Below are 10,481 nucleotides of genomic sequence, written 5' to 3'. Positions count from 1 at the left end.
AATTATATTTCTAAATCAATAATTATAGATTATAAAATAATAAACTGTAATATATAATATATTATAAGTATCTCATGACTCTGTAATGAAAAATATATGTTGTTAAAAGAGTGAGACTATGGTAATATAGATATTACGGATCAAATCATGCTATAAATACATATCTATCTATTTTTAAAATTCAACAAATCCGAACTGTTAAAAATGATATGCATATAAAAATACTTCAAAACCAAATTTTTTTTTTTTAACTTTTTACGATTATTTTAAATAGGTAAACAAATCACTTTATCTGTAAAATTTGGACCATATAGTTATTTTCTACCTATCGAAAAAATAGAAATACGTCGGAAAAAATACAAATCACTTTAGTTGCATTGCATAACTTTGTCATAAATTTATAAATAAATACAATGCCTCATTTTTTTTTATACCTCATCATATCTCATATTTTATATCTTCATTTTCTTCATATTCAAAGTCTAAATTGTCGATCCGAACAGTTCAACATGATATCCATACTAAAATATGGTTAGGGATGAAATTTTATAATTTTTGAATTTTTTTTACTATTTTTTAAGATTGGTAGAAAATCACTGTTTTTTGAACGGTTCAAAAACAGTGATTTTGCACCTATCTTAAAAAATAGCAAAAAAATTCCAAAAAATATAAAATTTTATCTCCATGCATATTTTAGTATAAATATTTGTTGAACAGTTCGGATCGACAATTTGAACTTTGAAAACGAAAATATAAAATATGAGGTATAAAAAAAATGAGGCATTGGAACCCTCCTCTTATAAGTAATGTTTTAAGAGCAAAACTAGAGTGTGATGTGCTCATTAACAAAAATTGGTGAGTACAACAAAAATCTATCGAATTAATTTCAAACGACAAATCTAAAATGTTAGGTCATATTTGGTTGTGGAGTAAGAGGTGGATTAAATTCCTCACTCCACACTTAATCCACCAAAAAGTAAGATTTGAATTAATCCGGTTTAGTTTACTCCATCTAGAAAAGTGATTTAGCTTACTCCACCAAACATGATTAACTTACTCCACCTTAACTTGGAGTAAGCAATTTACTCCGGATTAAAGTTATTTCACAACCAAACATGACCTTAAAGTTTAAAAATTATCAAATATAAAGTCCTAATGATAAATCCAAATTGTAGATTTTTATTTTCACCATGAATAATGCATACAAATAGAAAGTTTGAAAATTTATGAGTTGATTTTAGTATATTTATTAGAGTAAATAAAAAAATAGTCTTTAAAGTATCATTCGGTCATTTAAATTTTAAAATATCATTTTGGTCCTTATAGTATCAAACTATCAATTGTTTAAAATATACTTTTAGTTTTTAAAGTTTCAAAATTCATATTAAATTTGTCCTACATTAAACATCTATCGCAGAAAAAAATATATATATTAATCTATTTTAGCATCATATTTTAGCATTAATGTTGTGGGTTTGTTGTAATCAACGGACAATACAAATAACTTCAAAACAATATAATTATTCATGACTTCAAAAATAAATTATATCGATCCTGGCATTAATGTTTGTGCTATCATAATTAGTTCATTAAAATTAATATTTACATAAATCTTACCAAAATATTATCGAGTTTTTTATAAATATAAAACAAAACTAAATTTAAAACACTAACCAAATTGACACGGGATTTTGAAAAGTACTCAAACCACAATTTTTTTTTGCGGTTTTACCTACAATTACTACAAAAAAAAATTTACAGTAACTCCGGTCCGCAAATTTTTTTTGCAGTTTTTAGTCCTAATACTGCAAAAAAAAATTTGCGGGTTTGCAGTTTGTCTACAAAAGCCACGCGAGCACTCCTCTCTCCCCACACAACACACCTGTTAGAGTGGGAAAAATAGCACGGCGGAGCCAGCTCCGTCACGGAATGGCACAGTTACGGTAAGGAACGGCACGACACATGTTACTGTTCTGTACTATGACTCGCGTGTCCTGTGCCGTGACCAACTTGTAGAAAATTTGGCACGACATGTAATCACGTGAGTCACATGTAATTTGGACCGTTAGGTCTTAATCAAATGGTGAATCTTGAATAAACTAACTTAAATTATGAAAAAATAGTTAAATGTGAGAAACATGACAAATTACATTTTAACACGGCATGCGAGTCACGCCGTGACTCGCGTGCCGTGACCACCCCTCGACATTTTGGTCACGGCACGGTACAGGTCACTATTCACTTGGTCATGGCACGACACGATACCAAAGTCACAGCGTGTTAGTCACGTCACGGCACGGCACGTTTTTTTCCACTCTCACCCCTGTTTCTTTCCCTCTTTCCCTTTCGGATCCTTTTCGGAGCTCTGACTGTCTTTGCATTTTGAATATAATATGACGCGGACGACCAAAAAGTGAAGTGGCTAGTATTTTTTTTTATTTAAATTCCTATTCATATTTTGCATTTTGAATAATGTACTCACATTCTAATATTGGCGATTAGATATGTCAGTGGATTTTTTCTTGACATGTTCGGGAGTACCATATTTCCTGACAGTAGCGGAGATGGGATACCGCTATGGTATCTCAATATGGTGCACGAGTTGGACAAGCTGAAGAACTACAATTGGGGAGGAGTCGTTCTCGCATATTTATATCAAAATCTATGCCTCACATCCACTCTTACCTGTCACTCTATGCATGGTCCAACTATGCTTATGCAACACTGGTCGTGGAGCCAATTTCAAATTCACCGGTCGGAATCGACATCTCAACCGGCATGGTGCTCGCCAACAGAAGATACATGCCCAGCTTTTGGTGACCTATGGCATGACCCACATAAGTACAAGAACTCATCGCATTGTAAAACTGTCGGTCCAAGTATCCCGCGTAACCAGTTTCAGCAATTGACGGAGAATGTGGTGGAGTGGGAGCCGTATGCATATGTTTACAGCTGGCTTTCGAGACTAACTCGGGCAGACCAGGCACATTGTAATAAAGTCGCATACTTTTTTATTTATGTTATCATAATTATAAATTCTAGCTAACATTGCAACTATAAATTTATCAGCCATACTACTTGTACTGCGGTCCTCTTATTTTTTATTGAATTGTGGAGCACCACCATCCTGATCGCTGCATGCGGCAGTTTGGAAGATTTCAAAAGATCCCACCACTGTCTCTCCTGAATAAGCACGAGAACCAAGAGCTGCACAAGTAATATTTACTGTATTTCTTTGGTTTATTTATTTTACTATACTTATTTCACTTATTTACTTATTTTTTGCTTAGTTATAATATTATAAGCATGTTGAAATGGGGCTCAAAGAGGAATGAGAACTGGACGCAAAAGCACTACCAGCATGTGAACTATGCGACACAATACACATAGCATGTGCACGAAGAAGTTCGTCCCTTTGACCGAAATGAACTTATAAGATATCGAAAATGGTACCAGACGAGATGCATGTCATCTATCTACTTGTTTGTCCAGCACGTGTAAGGGATGGATAGTGCGGTTTTGATTCCAAGAGACGAGCAAGGGAAGTTTGGATATATTCCCAACGGACCATTGATTGTTCAAAATGTAAACATTTCTAACTCTGCAATTTATAAATCATTTATTAGATATCATTTCTTATATTGTGATTATGTGTACATGCATTACATGGGATTGGAGAGTTGGCACACGGCGTTCGAACATTCTTCACCAAGGGTACCTAATTGGGAATAGTTTCTATCCAACAAGAGTACTCCTATGGGAACTAATCCATACCCAAAGCTACCTGTATTCGAAGGCCTAGATCCAGTAGCGGGCTGGTTATATGACAGCTCCGCATGGAGGACTTATATCCAACCAGGAGAGTTCACAGGAGTTTTGCCACTAGCATCTATAGACCCTGGACAGGTATGAATTCAAATTACTAGGTGATTTCAAATTTAGTTCATAACTAAAAAAAACTGTGTATGAATTGGACGTGCAGGCATATGATATGTAGGCGAACGAGCAGGCATACGATGTACCACAGTAGCTGACGCAGGAGTTAGATGTACTGCAGTCAATGTCTGGATTTTTAGCCAGTGATGCCGGACAGGTATATAGTATTTTAATCGAAGTAATTCTTTTTAGTATATAATGTACTAAATTAAAAAATGTGTATGAAATGCAGATGACTCAGGTCAAGCGGGTTATCATTATTATCCAGGTCTAGATCAGTATCAGGCGCATGGTCTGGGGCAAATACAGTTTGAACAAACCAGAATGACATCACTACAGCAGTTCGAGGTTCCGAGGACTCCAAGATGGAACATTGATCTAGGTGATGAAAGGGCGTTGTCTTCTCAACCACCTCCTCCAGTGGATCCCAGTGACGGGTGACCATAGCATGAGACTCGTGAGCCAGACCGCTTCTTGCATTCACAATATCCGAACCACCATTTTTGAGATCTAGTGTCTGTAGGATTTATATATTTTATTTTGTCAGATTTGTTTTATCTTTTGGTATTTGCTTTACCTAGGGGTGATTAATAAGCAAGCATGAGCGAGTTGGGGTATACTTATGCTCGGCTCATTAAGTAAATGAGCGAGTTGTTAATAAGCGAGTTTAAGCGAGTTACTAAATGAGCGAATTATGAATGGCTCACGAGTTATGAATTAAAATTTAAAAAATTGTCATAATTCATTCAAATAAAATAGAATAAAAATTCAACAAAAATTAACAAAAATAGAATCAACATATTACATTCTCCATAGTAGCATCAAGGATGATTTAATGTTGTAAGGCCGTAAGGATGATTTAATAAAATAAAATCAAAATATGAATGTATGAATATGACATAGGGATTTAATGAGGCAAGGTAACAAGGATGATTTAATATTGCATAACTTTAGTTCATTGATTTAATTCTACATAAATTTAGTGTTGCAGAAATTTATTGGGATTGAATGTGGTAGGAAGTAGATGTGGAAAATTCTTCATGAGCGAGTTATGAGCGAGTTGGGGCATGCTCATGCTCGCTCATTAAGTAAATGAGCGAGTTTAAGCGACTTGATAAATGAGCGAGTTTAAGTGAGTTTTTAATGAGCGAGTTATGAGTGGCTCACGAGTTATGAGCAATTTACTCACCCCTAGATTTACCTGTAGGACTACTCATATATTTTGATATGATTTTCTTTATTTTTAGATATTATTTGCTTAGAATTCCAATAGTAGAATGTATTAGAATTAATATGGTTTGCTTTAACATGTTTAATATGCTACCAGTAAGTTCAAAGTTATTTTGAGCAAAGTAGGTGAGAAAAAGGAACCTGATATTTTAGGTTACTATTCTGTGAAAGTGTGTGAGCAAGCATCCGAGATTGCTCCATATTTTAGGTTACTATTCTGTGAAAGTCTGCTGCACCTCTTAACTGACCCAATGCCATCTGGTTTTGTTCCTGGTGACAAATCCTATATAGTTAGAAGACATACAAGGAACCTTTTTATCTAGTAGGAGCCACAACCAATGATAAATTTAATTTTCTATAGTCTTACTTGCTCACATTCAGAGGCCCAACCATTAGCACTATGTTGTGACTCAAAAGACTGGGCCCAAGCATCAGGATTGTCATTGTTCCTTTGTTGATTTAAACTCAGTGATTCATTTATCAGCATGATTAACCATGCCAGGTGGTCTGATCAAGGGACCTTGGGACTCGTTCCAATATTCCTCCATTTCTCGGAACTGCCCTGGCATGGGGCCCCTCATACTGAGTGCGTCCGCACTGCACTAAGTGCATCCCCACTGGGGTATTCTTTTATGTGTTTTCCAAGCTACCAAAATTCTGCCAAGTGTTGAGTGCGGGTGATCGGCCCGCACTGAAAATGAGTGTGTCCGCACTCGTGTATATTTCTGTGTATTTTCAACTGCTGAAAATATGTCCAAGTGCTGAGTGCGGGTGGCCGACCCGCACTGAATTGAGCGCGTCCGCACTGAAGGTGTCTTTTTAACCAACACCAGATTTCTTTCCTTTCTCTCTCATCCCCTCTGCCCCTTTCCCCATTTTTATGTGATTTTCGCCCAAGAGAGAGGAAAAAGAGCGAGAGAGCTTCCTTTCCCTCTCAAGCCCCCGATTGTTGCGAGAAATCGAAGTTAGAACCGAGCAAGCGGCCGTAGATCTCTCCTAGCTCTCCTATTCGGTATTCTTTTCTCTTCCCGTTTCTCTCTAAAATCTCAGATTTCTCGATTTCTCGGGTTTTCGTTTTAAACCCGAGATTTGTGTTTGAATTGTCTGTAGACTAGCTCCTTGAGCTTCTTTGATTGTTTATTTGCCGATTCTTTCCCCGATTTCACCCCGGTTGCAGATTTTGATTTCTAGGGTTTTGTGCCAAAACTGAAATTGGGCATAATCGTGAATTGATTAGTTTAATCCAACCGATTAGACTTGTAATCGGTAGGGTTACCTCTTGATCTTGAATTGCTAGAACGTTTAACGGCTAATTTGAGGTTTTGACCAAATTAGGGTTAACCACTCGATGAATTGAACTGTTACGGGAACCGAATTTGTGAACTAGTAAATGAATTGTTACCAAATTGAGATCGTGTATGGTCTAGAAGACGCAAATGGAAATTGGGAGAAGTTAGAGATTTTAAAGCGAGAAAGAGGAATAGGAAAGTATAAACCCTAATATAACTCGAGTGAACACCTCGATCGTGAACCAAGGTTAAACCAAGTTTATGTGTAATATAGGCGTAGGCTCGGTCGAGCAAGACTTTGCGGGACACTTCGAGACGTCTGATCCATAAATAAGTGATACGCTCATCGTAAATAGGTGCGGGATTCTTGGACTTGTTTGATATTTCATTTTCAGGAATTAAACTGTTTATTCGTTTGTCATGTTGAATGCTTAATTGTTGCATAATTTGAAATTCATGTTGTATATTGATTCTTGCATAAATGAGAATAATTTGAATTGTTCGGTTAAGGTTATTTGGCATGTTGGTATGGTTATTAATTGATTAGTTCTATTAATTGTTCTATATGTGAATGAATCTGCCAGGCCGGCCTGTATAGGTGGCTGGATAAGGTGACGCTGCTGACTTATGCGTTGACCTGTTATGAATTTGCCAGGTCGACCTGTATAGGTGGCTGGATAAGGTGACGCTGTTGACTTATGGGTTGACCTGTTATGAATTTGCCAGGTCGACCTGTATAGGTGGCTGGATAAGGTGACGCTGTTGACTTATGGGTTGACCTGTTATGAATTTGTCAGGCCAACCTATATAGGTGGCTGGATAAGGTGACGCTGCTGACTTATGCGTTGACCTGTTATGAATTTTCCAGATCGACCTGTTTAGGTGGCTGGATAAGGTGACGGTGACCTATCCGTTGACCTGTTTAATGAATTTTGCAAGGCTGATAGCTGACTTTGATTCTATTTGAATGAAATTGCAAAGTTGAGCAGTATGGCTGACTTTGATTCCGTGTGATTGCATTTTTGTCAAGTTGACCTGTATAGATGACTTGTAACCAGACCTTAGGAAATGGTTAAGCCAAAAAGCTACAGAGGGTTTGATAAAGGGTCCAGCTCGAAAGGACATCTGTAGTTGTTACAAGCCCTAACGTGTCGAGTTAAGCCAAATATATATTGTGTTTGAAATTCACCTTGGAAATTCCGTAAACTGTGATTCGGTTTATTATTTGTTGTCGAGCATATGCATTCCTTTTTATTATTATGAATATGAATTGATTTGAATTGCTATGGTTTGGGTTTCATTTTTGAATATGGAGTTTGATTGCAAGTCCAATAATCTAACTGTGGCAAATTTCGCACTGAGAATTTATTCTCACCCCCACCTTTCGGGATTATTTTACAGGTTCAAGTGCGACTTATTCCGGAGAAGCACGCGAGTAGTAGGCCTTGGTAGTTTACCTTCATATGACCCTAGATATATTTTGTTGTATAGCTTTAGGGTAGGCCTCATGGTTGGTATCCGGATGAGATACTTTTGATGTGTTATATTCTGACCAGACTGTGTACTCTGATTTTATATATATAGGAACCTGTTTTATATTATTTTAGTGTGAATTGCTTAATTTATTTTAAATGCCTTGTAAGTATACATGGAGTGTATGCTTACGGTGGGGTACTGTTGCAACCCGTGGCCGCGGGGTGTGACACAATTAAGTTAATTTGTATAATTTTGTTTGATTTGGTATGCATAAATTTATTCTGTGAATATATTTGCATGAATTTAGGATTTTGATATATTTGTATGTATGAATTTAGCTGTAAATTTAATTTATAGTAGTTGATTTGCTTAATTACAATTGAATTAAGAGTACTTTTTCAGTAATTAGTCATATAAATATTATTTTGTTTTAGCCATAATTAATTGATAAGATGCGTTATGAAAATTTAAGATATAGTAGGAAAGAAAATATACAAATTTATAAATCTACCAAGCTAATAACAAGTTAGCTCGGCTCGCTCGGACAAGCCACGAGTCGGTCTTGAGCAATAGTTTTAGCTTGGGACCTAAAATCCAAACTCGCTCGCTCAGCTTGATTCACCAACAAGCCGAGTACGAGTGTGGTCTAGCTCGCTCTTTAACAGCTCGTTGCCACCCCTAAAAGGAAGAGGCATTTGTCTACTTATGATTTTTTTTTGTTATATTTTTAAATATATATATATATATATAGAGAGAGAGAGAGATGGGCTATGGTGCATTGCAATGCATAGGCTATGGTGTGCATTGGACCATAAATCACGGATTCAAAGTTCAAATGACCGATCCAAGCCGTTCATCTTGTTCTCCATATTAATTTGTACTTGGAGACCAAATTTTATATTTTTTTGAAATTTTTTTACTATTTTTTTAGATTTATTGAAAATCTGAAAATCTGGGTGAACAGTAAAAACAGTAAAAATTTCTGGACCAGCAGATCAGCGATTTTCAAAGTGGCTTAATAAATAGTAAAAAAATTTCAAAAAATGTAAAATTTGGTCTCCAAGCACATATTAATATGGAGAACAAGATGAACGGTTTGGATCGGTCATTTGGACTTTGAATCGGTGATTTATGGTCCAATGCACACCATAGCCTATGCATTGCAATGCACCATAGCCCATCTCTCTCTCTATATATATATAAGAGAGGATAACTTGGGTGAGCCATGGCTCACCAAGCGTTTGTACTTCACGCCGTATTTTCATTTTGAAAGTCCAAACAATCAATCCGAACCGTTAGATATGATGTGCTTACCAAATAAGTTTCGAATCCATTTAGTACAAGATCAAGCGGTAAAAATAATGATGAAAAAATGAATACTAAAACAACTTATAAAATAACTTATAAAAGGTTCATTTTTTTACCGCTTGACTAATTTGTACTAAATAAATTCGAAACTTCTAAAAAATTTCATGTACATGCTTCACTCATAAGTTTCGAATCCATTTAGTACAAGATCAAGCGATAAAAATAATGATGAAAAATGAATACTAAAACAACTTATAAAATAACTTATAAAAGGTTCATTTTTTTTACTGCTTGACTAATTTGTACTAAATAAATTCGAAACTTCTAAAAAATTTCATGTACATACATCACTCATAAACTAGATGGATTTCAACGATTTGAATTCATTGTTTAAATTAAGCCAATTCGATAGATTTTTAAAATGTGCTCACCGAACTCTTTTGATAAGTACATCACACCCTAACTTTAACAATTATATCTTATTCCTAAAATTTCCCCTACCCTATTGATACGTACTAGCCCTCGAGGTAGCTGAATGCAACTCTCGGGCTGGACATGCGGTTGAAGTGTGAGGTATTTGGACTTTGACCTATGATACCTCACCTGTGTAAAAATGTGAACCCCTTCTTAGGCCTAAAATTGGGCCTTATATAGATCGGGGTTCGACTGTCGCGTAGTGCACCGACCTGGGGGTCTGACAACCTTGTCTGGCTGAACAGGCGGTATGGAATTTGTCACAGAGATCACCCCTTGTGAATGACCTCGAGTTGGGCCAGGCTATCTCGAGTCGGGCCTTCTTATGGGCCGACCTGTGTTCGTATGGGCCTGACCTTCCATCTTAGTTATAGCTTATGTTTGCTATGTTTAGTGGCCTTCAAAAAAGGGGCCCCAAGCTTAAGGCCCTATCACCTATCTTATTTTCTGACTCCACCTCTAATTTTGTGTCTAGTTCAACTTAATTACTTGCTTTAATTAATGGATATACAAGTGATTTATTACCTTAGTGACAATTTGCCTAGTATTTTATTTCCAGTTGAGCAAGTAATATACAGTAAACCTTCGGATTTTTTTAACTAATAAAGTAGCATTTTTCTTTGACAGCGCTTAAAATATATATACACACACCCAAATATTGCAGATCCAAGATTTTCGTCAAAAAGGATAAAAAAAATATTAAATCGGGTTTAAATAGTTAATCGAGTTTAAATTTATTAACTAATTAGGCAATCGATAAAAACAATA

The sequence above is a fragment of the Carex rostrata genome, chromosome 6, assembly GCF_964058835.1.
Source record: "Carex rostrata chromosome 6, lpCarRost1.2, whole genome shotgun sequence".
NCBI classification, from domain to species: domain Eukaryota; kingdom Viridiplantae; phylum Streptophyta; class Magnoliopsida; order Poales; family Cyperaceae; genus Carex; species Carex rostrata.
Note: the sequence above shows the minus strand (reverse complement) of the source record.